This window comes from Neoarius graeffei, chromosome 11 (genome assembly GCF_027579695.1).
Source record: "Neoarius graeffei isolate fNeoGra1 chromosome 11, fNeoGra1.pri, whole genome shotgun sequence".
Classification (NCBI taxonomy): Eukaryota; Metazoa; Chordata; class Actinopteri; order Siluriformes; family Ariidae; genus Neoarius; species Neoarius graeffei.
In genome coordinates, this window is record NC_083579.1 from 17,785,383 (window position 1) to 17,801,293 (window position 15,911).

Consider the following 15,911-nt stretch of genomic DNA (forward strand, 5'->3'; position numbering starts at 1 on the left):
CTCATTTCCAGACTCTCATGATGTACAGTGTCAAAGGCAGCTGTAAGGTCCAAGAGGACAAGGACATTGAGATGACAAGCATTGGTTGAGAGCAGGAGGTCGTTAACAACTATTAAGAGAGCAGATTCAGTGCTATGCAGATTGCAAAAGCCTGACTGAAAGGGTTCATAAAGATCATTATGAGCAAGGAAAGTATGAAGCTGAGAGGCTACAACTCTCTCCATTACTTTAGCTAGGAAAAGGAGATTGGAGATGGGTCCGTAATTGGACAGTGAAAGAGGATCTAGACCAGGTTTCTTTAGTATTGGTGTAACTGAAGCAAATTTGAGGGAGGTGGGAACAGTGCCTAAAGCAAACACTAATTAATCATATGAGCAATAGGGGGGGGGGGGGGGGGGGGGGGGATAGCAGATACACAGGATTTAAGAAGTGCAGTGGGTACTGGGTCCAGCAGATATGAGGAGGAGGACTTGGTAATGATTTTCAATACTTTAGAAGAATCAACAGGTGAAAGCAGAGACACAGCGGTCAGCTTTATGAGAAGGAGCTACATGCGAGACAGAAGAATGAATTTCAGAATGGAAGTGTTGGTAAATACTGTCAATTTTATCCTTGAAGAAATCCAAAAAAGCCTGACACTGAGCAGGGGAGCTGGGAGTGGTTGAGGAAGGGGGCTGAAGTTTATTTTTTGTGTTAAACAGAGTTTTGGGTCTATAGTTGCCACTCTTAAAGATGTTGGCATAGTAGGAGGATCGGGCAGTGTTAAGAGCATCCTTCTACTTTGCAATGTGTTCAGAGAAGAGTGAAAGATGAATAGTAAGGCCAGTTTTCTTATAAAGGCTCTCTAGCCACCTTCCCTTGGCCTTCATGGCCCTGAGCGGAGAGGTGAACCAAGGAAAGGTGTGATTCGTGGAGACCTGTCTAGTTTTAAGGGGAGCAAAAGTGTTAAGTGTGTTAGATATAGTATTATTGTAAACAGAAACCGTGTCATCAGCAGTGTTGGGCACGTTACTTTCAAAAAGTAATTAGTTATAGTTACTAGTTACTTTTCCCAAAAAGTAACTGAGTTAGTAACGGAGTTACTTTGTCATAAAAGTAACTAATTACCAGGGAAAGTAATTATTCCGTTACATTTTGTTCCCCCTCAAAAAAAATCAAATTCAATTAGTGTAATCATAATAAAAGTGAATGTTAAATGTGTTTAATGACTGAAATGGACACTTAACAGAACCAGTTAGTAACATTATCTACACTATATTAATATTTTTGTGGGACAATGTGAGATAAGACATCTATCAAATGTAATATATTTTTGCAGTTATTAAAATTATGTTACTAATTACTGGCCACTGACGAGGACAAACGCTTTGTTCCTCGACATAATGTGCATTGCACGTAAACACTCTTGCCTTTTATTTCAAGTAATGAAAAGTAATGGCTGTATTTCCAGTGTGAAAGCGCAGTGTTGGGCTGACCGCTCGCCATCGCTGGGTCTTCCGATTGAAAGCGTGCGCAGTAGTGCAGTAGGCGTGGCCTACCTACATATGTTGTCCAAATCTACTCTGATTGGCTTACTGTGCCGTTGTCTCGTGTCTCCCCGCCCCACACTAAAGCAGAGTAAAGAAAGGCTGAGCGAGCAGCGTGCCAGATGAGAACAGCTTTAATAAAGTAACGCATAGTATTTTATTGTAAGTAACGGGAACGGCGTTATAACGATGTAAAAAGTAATTAGTTAGATTACTCGTTACTAAAAAAAGTAACGCCGTTAGTAACGCCGTTTATTCTAACGCCGTTATTCCCATCACTGGTCATCAGGGGAGGAAACCTCAGCAAATTTACAAAAAGAAGAAGAGAGGAGAGAAGCAGAGAAAGAATACATATCAATAGAAGAAAGATTACAGAAAGAGACAGTAGAATGCAGAGGAAATTTAGGAGAGGGCACACTGAGACAACACTCAATCAACTTGTGGTCAGTAAAACCTACATCAGAACCCAATACAGATACAATTTTTATACCAGTAGAGCAAAGCAAGTCAAGTATATGACCATGATTATGTGTGGGAAAGTCAACATGCTGAGTTAAACCAAAACATTCAAAGACAGTCAAGAGCTCATCAGTAAGGGAGCAACTAGTGTCAACATGAATATTAAAGTCACCCAGAAGAATGATAGCAGTACAGACAGATGAGGTTACAGTTAGCAGTTCATTCAGTTCAGACAGAAAAAGTGATGGCAATGATTTGGGAGGTCGACAGATTAAGAGCAGCAACATCGGTGTGGGAGTGGATGTTTTCAGAGCCAGATATTCACAGGATGTAACATTATGAAAAACAGTCTCTTTAAGTTTTAAGCCACATTAGAAAGCTGCAGCTAGACCTCCACCTTTCCCTGTGAGACGTGGCTTTGATATATATGTGTATCCAGCCGGTGAAGACATATTTAAATGTAGATAGTCTTCAGCCTGTTGCCATGTTTCCACCAGCAGAAGTATGTCCAGGGTCTTTTGAATAATTAGGTCATTAATGAGTGATGCTTTGTTGGTGAGGGAGGGGGAGTTTAGAAGGCCTATCTTCGCAGGAGACACAGGTGACAATCCAGAGACAGCAGAACATTGCAGTTTCCCAAGTGAGCGAAGAACATCATGATTAATTCCATGAGCGTTCTTGTTGGCCTTGGCAGTCTGATTGTGTGTCCATATGATGGGTATGGAAGACTCCAAAGCATAGTAAGCAGTAGGAGAGTGGGGAGACCGGTGAATGTACCAAGGGCGGTGCACAATTCCAATAGAACAGCACAGATTAAGTACCGCGGAATCCAAGCGTAGCTTTTTAGTTCCTCTGGTGAGTAGATGTAAAACATGGGTGAAAGCCCGGGCCACAAAAACTAATACCCAGACCTTACAGTCACGATCCAAAAACAGATGGATAGACACAGTCCAATTATAAACATACTGGTTTACTGGAACAAATCTATTGAGCATATCAGGATCATCACACTGCAAAGCCACCTTAGCCTAACACCGCTCATAAATGTTAGCCAAAACACCAATGGTACCACACCCAGAATGCAGTGCAGGGAAGCAATTTGACTAACCAGCACATAAAACAAGGCAACAACATAGTAAGTGGTCTAAACTCACTCACCACTGCTGAAGTCAAGCGGGTGGAAAGAAGAGAGGGGGCTCGTAGGCGGGTTAGCTACAGGTGTTGCAAAAAGCCAGTGTCAAAAACCTAGCAAGAAGAGTCCGAAATTAACCAAAAGAGAAACAAAATGAAATTGCAATACATTACCAGAAATCAGAAGCACAGTTAGAGAAAACATAAAAAGCGATAAAGAAAGAAAATGCCAGAGAGAAGAGGCAGCAAACTCATGCACTATGTACTCTCAACCAGAAACGGAAGCTGGGATAGGCTCCAGCTTGCCTGTGACCCTGTAGAACAGGATAAGTGGCTACAGATGCTCCTAGTTAAGATGCTCTTAGAGTTAAGAGGCTTTTAGGAAACCCACCCCAGAGCTTTTCTTTGACCTGAGAGCTTCTCCCTGCTCCTACCTGCATAAAAATATAAAATTAAAATACTACCTGCTCACATAGCTTTGTGGCGTTACAGTGTTCATATATGACCCATGAAGAATTTGTAGGATATTAATTTGGTTTTAATTACAAAGTTTTTCAAATCTTTCCAAAGCATAATTGACAACACTATCACAAGTTCTATCATAGGACTTATTCTGGTTGTGTTTTATTATGCACTCTTAGAAGTAATGTGTAGAGCAGTGACAAAAATTATATGTAGGACTCTCATTTAGACATTTTGCATCAATATTAAATAAAATTGTGTTTGAAGAATTCAGCATTTTTTACACATGGTGTTAAAATGAACACAAACTTATTTGATTTCGCTGAACAGCAGCTGCCTGGAGTCTGATATTGACTTCAACTTGCTATTTCATTTTCATTTTATTGTATACTGTTATAAAAAAAAATATGATAGAATCACTTCACTATGGGAATCACTAATAAATCCACAGCTCAGTGGTGATTGAACGTCTCTGAACATCCTGTCCGTTTCTCAGTGATGATGTGAACAACACTGCTAACGCCAGACATTTAGAAGCAAGTCAGTACTTCCTCACTATTCATCTCATCTCATCTCATCTCATCTCATCTCATTATCTCTAGCCGCTTTATCCTTCTACAGGGTCGCAGGCAAGCTGGAGCCTATCCCAGCTGACTACGGGCGAAAGGCGGGGTACACCCTGGACAAGTCGCCAGGTCATCACAGCGCTTCCTCACTATTCACAGTATTATAAATACACTGGCTCTTTGAGGATAATGTTGAAGACCCTGCTTACAAACTCCTGGAAATTGGTGGAATGATCATAACTCAGGCTAGGGATTTCAGTGGGGAATTTTAAAGGTTCTGACTGCAAAGTTGAATTCTGGGCAAAATGTTCTCTGTCTATAGCTGTTGGAGTTTCAAGATGTTTTGCTGCTGCACACACTGTGTATCCTATGTGTAAATGTTTTGCTGAGATAAAATGTGTCCCATATTTTACGATTCCGGAGATTGCTGAAGCAAGAGAACAGCAATATCACGTGACCACCATGGGGCGTGCTGGACCTACTTTTAACCAAAACCGTCAGAGACGGGTGGTGAAGGCGGATGTAGGTGCGGAAGAGTTTTATTATGAACATAGCAATCAGGCAGACAGTCCAATTCAGCAGGCATAAATCAACAACATTAAGTAGGCAATAGGTCAGCTGAGGCACAAACAGACTGTCCAAGGCATAGACAAAAGCAGTGTCAAAGAACAAGGAATACTGAATGCTAAATTCTGTAAACTGAAAAATTTTCTGTCATTAGGCGCTAGCTTGGTCAGTGTGTATTTTGTGCTCAGTAAAGTATCAAGGTGCTGAATGCTTTTGAGCAGATACACTTCACTACACTCTGGTTCATATGTGATGCCAAGCATTATCCAACAGGCAGTCACTTTTGGGGGTGGGGTGGTAGTGGGGGACAGAAAAGGGAAATGTGTTATAATTGCTGTCGGTGAAGCATAGTCTCCATACAAAATGCATTAGTTTGCCTTGACACAATAATTACCTGTTTTTGCAGATGTTTTGTGGCATTGTTGTGCAAACAGTTTAGTGGGGAGTAATTATAGGAAAGCGAGCTGAAAATAAATAAGTGGGAGGTTTCTTGCAGATTCACCTTCATTCATGCAGAGAAAAGCTAAGCGATGCAGCTGGAGAAAATGGAGCTGAGGCAAACGGATCATCCTAACAAAGTTATTATCACTCCATTCCTGCATCTAAACCCCCTCATGTTTTTCATCACAGAATTTTATATTCTTCTGTTGTTTCTGTTCCCTGTTTAGTGGAAGTTATGAGGCTTTTCAGTGAAACAGCACAAAGTCATAAAATTAGGAAGATTAAAAAATTATACATTATACATTTCAAAAAGTGATAATGGACTATTTGTTTGTTTGTTACTTTTATGCAGACTTGTGCAAATCATAGGTGCTTCATGTACACTTGCAGAAATGTTTTTATTTTAAATGCTGAAAAGATCATGAAATGTCAGCAAACAACTATTTTAGACCATGTTGGATGGTGAACCACTCACTGTATAATAGGATATTGTCAAGAATGCGGCATTGAGGTGGATATAATCACAGGGAAGTGTTTTATTTACAAGTGCGGTATATATACAAATGCAAGGCAAGGTCAGAGAAACTAAACGAAAACATATGAAACTGAAAGCAAACAGAAAGCAGAGTCATCAAACAGCATCATTACACATGACAAGGACCAAACATGGCAAATGAAACAGGTACAAAACTTTGCCCTGTGTTAGTGTAGACAGCATCCTTTTAAGTGCACACTGATAGCACTCCAAATCAGCAGTGAGTGTGGTCAATGATCCAATTGTCCCAAGGGCACATGCAACATGCTTCATGCACATGGACACGCACAACTGCTTGAGCAGCACCAGGCTCGAGTGCACAAAGGCATGACAGAACCCCACCAAAGAGCTCATTCTGGGAGCTAAAGTCCTCTTTGGGCTGCCTCAAGGTAAAGGGCCTCCCATGAGAAAATGTCCCCTCAGAGCTCTGCTCAGGCTCTGGGTGGATGTGGCATCAGAACCTGGGCTTAGGCAGGGGCTCAGGTTTAGTTTGGGCCTTGAACTGTGGCATGAGGATAGATAGGTTCTCAGGCATAGACAATGGCTTGGGTGTGGACTCAGCCATCCATCCATCCATCCATCCATTATCTGTAACTGCTTATCCTGTTCTACAGGGTCACAGGCAAGCTGGAGCCTATCCCAGCTGACTATGGGCAAGAGGTGGAGTACACCCTGGACAAGTCGCTAGGTCATCGCAGTGGACTCAGCCATGGATTCAGTTATGAACATGAGTTCAGACATAGAGTTAGGCTCAGGCTTTGACATGGACTTGGGCTCCAGACTGGACTTGGGCTCTAGACTAGGCATGGACTCGGGCTCCAGACTAGGCATGGACATGGACATGGGCTTGGGCTCTGGACAGAACATGGACATGGGCTCTGGAATAGACATGGACATGGACCTGGGCTCAGGCTTTGGACTAGACATGAACTCAAATTTGAGCTCCGGACTGGACTTGGACTCTGAACCAGGCATGGACTTGGACTCTGGACTGGAGTTGGACTTGGGTTCAGGCTCCTGACAGGACTTGGGTTCAGGACAGGACATGGACTCTGGATTGGATTTGGACTTGACCTCTGGACTGGACTTGGAATTGGGTGTTGGACTGGACTTGGGCATAGACATGGTTTCATGCATGGACAATGGGCTTGAGCATGGGCATGAATTTGAAGATGGGCATGAACTCAGACATTGGCATGGGCATGTACTCAGGGATTATTCTGTGCTTGAGCATGGGCATGGACCCTGATGTTGGCATGGGCATGAATTCTAACATGGGCATGAACACAGGCATTGGAATGGGCATGGACTCAGGCATGACATTGGGCTGGAGCATGGGCATGGACACAGGCATGGGCATGGAATCAGGCATCTAGGTTTGAGCATGAGCAGGGACACTGGCATCAGCCTGGGCATGGATACGAACATAGACATGGACTCGAGTCAGCATGGGCATGGATTCAGGCATGACTTTGAACTTGAGCTCTGACCATGACATGGACTTAAATCTTGGCATTGGTACTGACATTAACATGGGCATGGACTGGGACATGGGCTTGGACCTTGGCATGGGCACCAGAGTGAGCGCAGGTATGGACTGGGACATGGGCTTGGATCTTAGCATGGGCACCAGTAATGATGTCCTCCCTGAAGCCTGATGGTGGAGCGAAGAACTCGTCATTATTGAAGCCTTGTGGTGGAGCAATGGCATCTTCAAAGCCAGGCAGCGGAGCTAGCAGTGGGGTGGCAGCCACCCCATTGACCCCTGATGCAGGCTCTGGAGTGGGCAGTGGTGCGGAGGCCACCCCGTCAACCTCTGGTGGAGGCTCTGGAGTTGCCAGTGGAGCAGAGGCCACCCTGTTGGGCTCCCAAGTCTGAGCTCCCTCCAGAGAAAATTTTTATGGGGGCCCTCCTTCCTGAAAGCCTAAAACCAAGACTTGAGCTCTTCCCCAAATTACTTGGAGCTCTGGAGGCATCGGTGCTGCACTCTCACTTGGTTTTTGGCCCACCAGCATGCCAGTCCAGTGAGCCAATAGATCATGCAGCCAACCCACTAGGTCTCCAGAGGTTTGGACTCTACCAGCTCTTCGTGAAAGAAGTGACACTGCAGTAGGGAAACCATTGGGCGACTGCTCCACCCTGTCATATGGTGCAGGAATGTCCAGCCCTATGTGCTGGAGAAAGCACACGGATCCTGGCTTAAGCACCCAGACCTCAGCACGGGACTGTGCAGTGTGCTTGCAACCTCCCACTACATCCATTGTTACGTGAAGTATTCTGTCAGGAATGTGGCGTTGAGGCAGATGTAATTGCAGGGATTTGTTTTATTTACAAGTGCACTATATATACAAATGCAAAGCAAGGTCAGAGTAACTAAAAGAAAACAAATGAAACTGAAAGCAAATAGAAAGCAGAGTCCTAACACAGAACATAAACCAGAGTCATTAAACATGACTTGGAACAAACATGGCAATCAAAACAGATACATCATGTCAACTAATAGTGCTAATCCTCCTGTACACTGCAGGAAACTGTCTTATTACTTTAACAATTTGAACAATTAAATGGAGAATTTATGGTCCTGCACATCACCTCCTGCTGTCTTCAATTTGTGATTTCCTCGTATATGACCCTTTGATTTCCCCATCACACTTTTTCTGTTATCATCCCAACCCTTGGACTGCAGTGCAGATCTGTATACAGTAGTTTATCAAGTGGCTTACATTTTTTGCACTATTTTATGTGACCTTAATTGACTGACTTTTAAAATACTGCAGTTTCCAAATGGACATGCTGAATGTACCTTGTCACATATTCTCCACTTCTCTCAAACTGTACTAGAGGGATGTAGCACCATTTATCCAAAAAAATATTCCCTCAGTTGGTGTTTAAATGATGGTAGTGAAAGGAACAGTATGAATAGTCAGGCAGTATTCGTTTATATTTGGAGGCTACTTTGCAAAATTTGCCAAGTCTTGTTTTTGGTAATAATACACAAGTACAGATATAAATTCATAAATCTGGACTTGTTGTAATGTTTGTAGGCTGCTGTTTCATAGTTAATTATGCAGGGGAACTTTGCGCATAAAAAGAGCTCTGAAACCACATATAGGAAATTGGTATAAAAATATTACATCATTAATATGCAATTATTATATCCATAATAGGTGTTATTTGTGGCACACAACCTTTTTACTCAGGTCAAAAGCATGATTCATACATTAGATACCCATTTAACCCTAAAAGGACCTAAACTACTGAGTGGGATCAGTTAGAGCCTCAGAGGTGGTGTGCTGCTCAGTCTATTCAACTGACATAACTTTTTTGCTTTTAGGAGTTTGATACTCTATAGATTCTTTATATAAAAGTATGTTTGTTTCAAGATTGATGAAAAAAAGTGTTTAACAAGGTGACTGATTTTTTGTTGGGGTCCCATAACTCTGTGAGATTTGTTACAAAAATATTTCAGCAAGTTAGTCGCTTCTTTGTGTGTCTATCTTTGCCTATCTGTATGTTTGCATGCTTGTCTCAGATGTCTGCCATAATTAAGAATATAACTCTTTCTTACAAATTGTAGATAACTAGTGAACCTGTTAGTTATAGAGTTACTGAAATGTCTGATGTCTGATGCTTATCTGTCCATGCACTCTCCATACACAACCACATACCACAACAGATTCCTCATCCTTGCACCTATCCTGTAAATATGCTTTGTGCTAATATGCTAATGCTCAATAATGATGTGTCCACATACCAACTCTTCAATAAAAAGCTGGGATAAGTGATTCCTTATTTGAAAAAAAGATTTTATAAGACAAAATTTGAAACCTGCACATGTCAAATATAATATTTCAAATTAGAAGTATCATTCATTTTTTACTTATTCATTAATATGGAATATCAAATGATGAGTTCATTGCATCATAAACATGTGGACACATTTGAAGGTAGCTTAATATGCATGCTCTTAGAAAATGCTCATTCTGCTTTATTTCTAGTCATAATATGTGTTACCAATAACTGCTTTTATCTTCATGTTTTGTGTTTGAATCCTTAGGCAAAGTGTTACTTCTTGATGTAGTTTGGACATAAAAAAAAAACAGAAACTGCTAGGAGCTTAGTAATAAATGTATCACAGAAATTTCTGAAATGAGAGATTGTGAGCTGAGTTCTGGAATGTAGATAAGCTATAAATATTCTCAAGTTCTGTAGCAACAGTGTAAAGTATTTTTGGCTTTTTTATGTTCTCTATGTACTTAAATGTCTTATTTTAAACTTAACTTGACAATATCATGTAAATATATGATTTATATTCACATAAAGTTAGTAAACAGGTATTTTTTTCAATACAGACGTTATAATGGACTTAAGTGATACGGATATATGGGTTTTTTTTTTACATTTTTACATGTGATATTTAGTATTTCCTTTTTTGGTGAAAATGGTGATTGCTGATATTACAACAAGTAAAAATAATTTGTTTGGGATGTAAATAAAGGGTTAATACTGAGAAACCAGACGGCAAATTTTGCAAAGTAGGTTACATATACTTCCTGACTAGAACACATCAGTCCAAAATCTCCCACAGCCATTTCCTGGGTGACTGCAGAGGCCAAAGCATATGGTTTGAATTATTTTCAAATCATTATTTTCGCATTGAATCATTCAATGAGCCATTGTGCCGTGTACCACACCCAGCAGAATAAATATTGCACCATAGGATAACTTTGTGAATCTCTTTGCATTGACTTCTCCCTCTAAAGGGTCAGGAAGACTCAGACCAAACTAGAAAAAAAAATGACAGTTTTTCTTTGGGGTCCTATATACACACGTATACACCGATCAGCCACAAAATTAAAAACACTGACAGATGAAGTGAATTACATTGATTATGTTGGTATAGTGGCACCTGTCAAGGGGTGGGATATATTAGGCAGCAAGAGAACAGTCAGTTCTAGAAGTTTGTGTGTTGGAAGCAGGAAAAATGGACAAGTGTAAGGATCTGAGCGACAAGGGCCAAATTGTGATGGCTAGATGACTGGGTTTGAGCATCTCCAAAATGGCACAACAAACTGCTGAAAAAGTTAATGCTGACACCTTTCTGTTTTAGTCAGTATTAACTTTTTCAGAAGTTTGTGCTATAGTAGCTCTTCTGTGGGATTGGACCATATGGGCTAGACTTGGTGCCCCATGCGAATCAATGAGCCTTCGACACCCATGACCCTGTTGCCAGTTTACCAGTTGTACTTCCTTGGACCACTTTTGGTAGGTACTAACCACTGCATACTGGGAACACCCCCACAAGATGTGTCATTTTGGAGATGCTCAATGTCATCTAGCCATCACAATTCGGCCCTTGTCAAAGTTGCTCAGATCCTTAACCCTAGCTGTGCTGTGCATACTGAACCCTGAAATGCCAGCCATTTTTCTGCATAATAGACATGTATTTTATATATTGGTTTTAGATGCCTAAATATTGGATTTACATGAGTAAACAGTACGTTATGAATACCTCTTGTATTGACCTTTTCAAAAACTTATTTTGTTTCGGGCAAAAAGGGCAACTTCTGGTCACATGACCAGAAATCCAAGATGGCCGCCATGCTATGGATCACTCAAACTTAGCTAACCAAGTGACTCAAGTATTATTCATCATTTTTTATTATTATTTTGTGATAGCAAGATTGTTGCTCAATGTAAGAGGATCTGAAGAAAGACAACAGAATTGAAATATCTCTGTTTGTCACTTAATTAGGTCCAAATGAGTCGACATGTGTCCACCTATGAAAAAATTGGACTTTTGCCAAATTTAGATACTGGTATATGTTTATACAGAATTAGGCTGCTTTTCAAAGAATAAAACTTTAAACAGTACATATTATATATTAGTTATAGTGTGCAACATAATATTAGGTAAATAAAATTCCAGGTCACATGATCAAAATCCAAGATGGCCGCCATCTGATAGTAATAAACGATATATTAAAGATATAGGAAGTAAAATATAGGACACTGCAAAATAAATTTTGAACTTTATGTTTATTATAACAAATAACTAGGTATAGACATTATCAGTGATGCAAATATCAAATTCAGTAGATCTAATAGTTATAAATTTACAACTATTTATACAATCAACAACATTAATATTATAATAAACAATCAACATGGCATAAAGATTTCATATTTTGCGAACACTTTCATAACAATATTCCATAATACTAAATAACAGTAATACTTGGTAATCACAATATATATATATATATCTCATCTCATCTCATTATCTCTAGCCGCTTTATCCTGTTCTACAGGGTCGCAGGCAAGCTGGAGCCTATCCCAGCTGACTACGGGCGAGAGGCGGGGTACACCCTGGACAAGTCGCCAGGTCATCACAGGGCTGACACATAGACACAGACAACCATTCACACTCGCATTCACACCTACGGTCAATTTAGAGCCACCAGTTAACCTAACCTGCATGTCTTTGGACTGTGGGGGAAACCGGAGCACCCGGAGGAAACCCACGCGGACACGGGGAGAACATGCAAACTCCACACAGAAAGGCCCTCACCGGCCACGGGGCTCGAACCCGGACCTTCTTGCTGTGAGGCGACAGCGCTAACCACTACACCACCGTGCCGCCCGTATATATAAATATATATATATATATATATATATATATATCATGTATATATGTGTGTGCGTGCGTGTATGTATGTATTATATATATATATATATATATATATATATATATATATATATATATATATATATATAATGTTTAAAAATGTCATATCACAAATTTAAAAATTTGACAGTAAATGCAAACTGCTATGTACAATCCAGACAGTTGTTCACATCTTGTGAATGAGGTGTGGCCAACACTTTTCGTGGACACCCACGCCACAACCTGGGCACCAACGCCGCGACCGTCGGCGGTTCTCCTTGGTACTACATACGACACAATTGCGTTCCTTACCGGAGACTAGGAAGCAAAGTCGATGTACTGGCAGCGGAGCGTCATTCGCAATCTGGTCATCAGCTTGGGTGTTGCCACAAAGTTCCTCTACTATTTCAGCAACAAAGTTCTGACACGATAATTGCCGTCGGTGTTCTGCAAATAAAGTTCATATGCATTCCTCAGGGACATGTCAAGTAGATTAGCGAAAATCTTTACCCAATATCTGTGTGTAGGACGCTCAGCCACAATTTGATATATTTTGGGATCCATAAGATCCACACCTCCCATGCCTGCATTGTATGCCTTTATCATTTCTGGTCGGATGCACTGTTCGCCGTTTTTACGTTGATGGGGGTGATTGACTGCCGCACACGCGCTTGACAATAGTAGCACAGGCTTTCGCTGAGATTTCTTATCACGAAATGCCAAGGCCAGAATGTCACCTTTACGCATGTACCGTGTTTCCCCAACATAGAGGCGGGTCTCAATTAGAGCACGGGGAAATCCTCTAGAATTATTCCTTACAGTTCCTGTCATAAAAGTTCCAAGGTGTAGCAAATCTTCAACAAGCTTCAATTTTGTATAGAAATTATCTGTGATCAAATGATAGCCTTTCCGTAATAAATCACAAACCTGCATCAGATACATGACAACTGCAGAGCCTTGACCGTCTGGTGATCTCACATCAAAGTCACGACCACTGTACAATTCAGTGTGTAAGACATATCCTGTCTTTGCCTCACATACCTCAAATTTCTTTATGCCGAAACGATTATGTCTTTTGTTTGGAACATACTGTATGTAAGCATGTCTGTTTTTCATGCCTATCATACTCTCGTCAATGGATAAATCCCGAGATGGAATGTAGTGATGTTTGAATTTAGTGTTCAAATGATCCATAACGGGTCTCACTTTATGCCATGGGTCAAAGTTTTCATCACCACGTTGTCTTCTATTGTCATTATCGTTGAGGTGGAACATTCGTGATATGAGAAAGAATCTGTTCTTTGACATAATTCGGCGGAAGAATGGCGTATCTTGAGACGAATATCTCTTACTCCAGTAATCAGACATCTTCTTCTTCTTTATCAAGCCCATGTTGATACAAAGACCTATATACTTCTTCATTTCTGCAACGGTGACTGGGACCCATCGTTGATAACAAGAATGGACGTGTTCCCGAACCCAATCTGTCAGCTGTGTGAGGATCGATCGTGCATACCGGTTCGTTTCGCGAACGATGAGAGTGAATAACTCAACATTGAAGAAGAGATAAAAATAGTGTATCGGTGTCAAATTCCGTGGTGGTAGGTTGCGGGGGCCAGGATTTCTGACTTGAAACCGCTGGCGATCAGAGTTGTTTACATTCTCGGGCGGTGAAATAGAGCGCCATCTCACTTCCGTGTCGGTATCCATAGCGCCGGCTTCTGTTTCCCGGAAATTCTCGTCTGCTTCCGAGTCGCTCGCTTCATCACTATCATCTGAGCTAATGCTGTAGTTTTCAGGTTCGAAACCTTCAAAATCACTTCCATCAGAAGAATCTTCGAATAACTCTCTCAGTCTCAAACCATTTTTCACAATGTTTAACGGCAAATCGTCTTCGCTGTCGGTGTCGTCTGTAAACATAGAACACTGAGCGGCCGCCATTTTCCAGACAGTCTCGCGATATTTCAAGGCCTATCTTTGTTCATTACAGTGACGGCTATTGGTTGATTTTTCAGTGAAAACCGGATTTTTATGTTATTAACCAATCATATCGGGCATACAAACTGTCTACTTGTGTTTACATTCATGCTAACGATAATGGCTGACGTTTGAAAATACGTGCATAGGAAAGCCGATGAGATCGGCTTTGGCACTGGGAAACATGGCGTAAAGCCGATTATATCGTCTTTGGGCTTACCCATTTTTCCTGCTTCCAACACATCAACTTCAAGAACTGATTGTTCTCTTGCTGCCTACTATATCCCAACCCTTGACAGGTGTCATTGTAACAACATAATCAATGTCATTCACTTTAGCTGTCAGTGTTTTTAAATTTATGGCTGATCTGTGTATCTCATCTCATTATCTCTAGCCGCTTTATCCTTCTACAGGGTCGCAGGCAAGCTGGAGCCTATCCCAGCTGACTATGGGCGAAAGGCGGGGTACACCCTGGACAAGTCGCCAGGTCATCACAGGGCTGACACATAGACACAGACAACCATTCACACTCACATTCACACCTACGGTCAATTTAGAGTCACCAGTTAACCTAACCTGCATGTCTTTGGACTGTGGGGGAAACCGGAGCACCCGGAGGAAACCCACGCGGACACGGGGAGAACATGCAAACTCCGCACAGAAAGGCCCTCGCCGGCCCCGGGGCTCGAACCCAGGACCTTCTTGCTGTGAGGCAAGAACCACTACACCACCGTGCCGCCCGCTGATCTGTGTATACGAAACCCAATGTTGTCTTCTGCTTTTGTATCCACACTGACCATGTATTCTGTACCTACATACATTCTGAAATGAGTTTCTGCTCACCATGGTTATAAAGTCCTTTCTCCTCTGACATCTTTCATTAACAAGGTATTTCCTGTTGCTCACGGGATGCTTTTTTGTTTGTTTCTGTGTCTCTGCATGAACATCCCAAGAGATCAGAAGTTTCTGAAATACTCAAACCAGCCCATCTGGCATCATGCCACAGTCAAACTTCAGCAGTTTTCCCTCATACTGATGTTTCATGTGAACTTTAACTGAAGGTCTTGACCTGCATCTGCATGATATGAATGTGTGCATTGTGCTGCTGCCACATGATTGGCCAATTGGTTAATTGCATGATGGTTGCAGATGGACACATGTTCCTAATAAAGTGCTTGTGGATAATGGTGAGTGTGTAAGTGACTATGAACTAGATTTGCAATACAAATCAACTGATAACTTGCATCCTGCATATGGTTTCAACTGAAGCAGTGATGGTTGTATGATTATATCCCATTTGATCAAACAAGTTGAAAAGTTTCAACTTATCCATGTGAATATCTGGCATCTGTAAGAGTGGGTACTGTTCATAGCTGCTGTGTGACTCACCATTAAAATCAAATGACTTCCGTTCTATCATCTGTCAGAATGAATGAAAAGGTGGCATTACAATGCAATGTTGCATTGGTTTCATTCACATAAGAACCTGAATAATTAACCGATGTTGGGATTTTAATTTAATTTAATTTCTGTATTTCTATATATGTTATACAGTCTCATAATGTTGTCGTGTATGATTG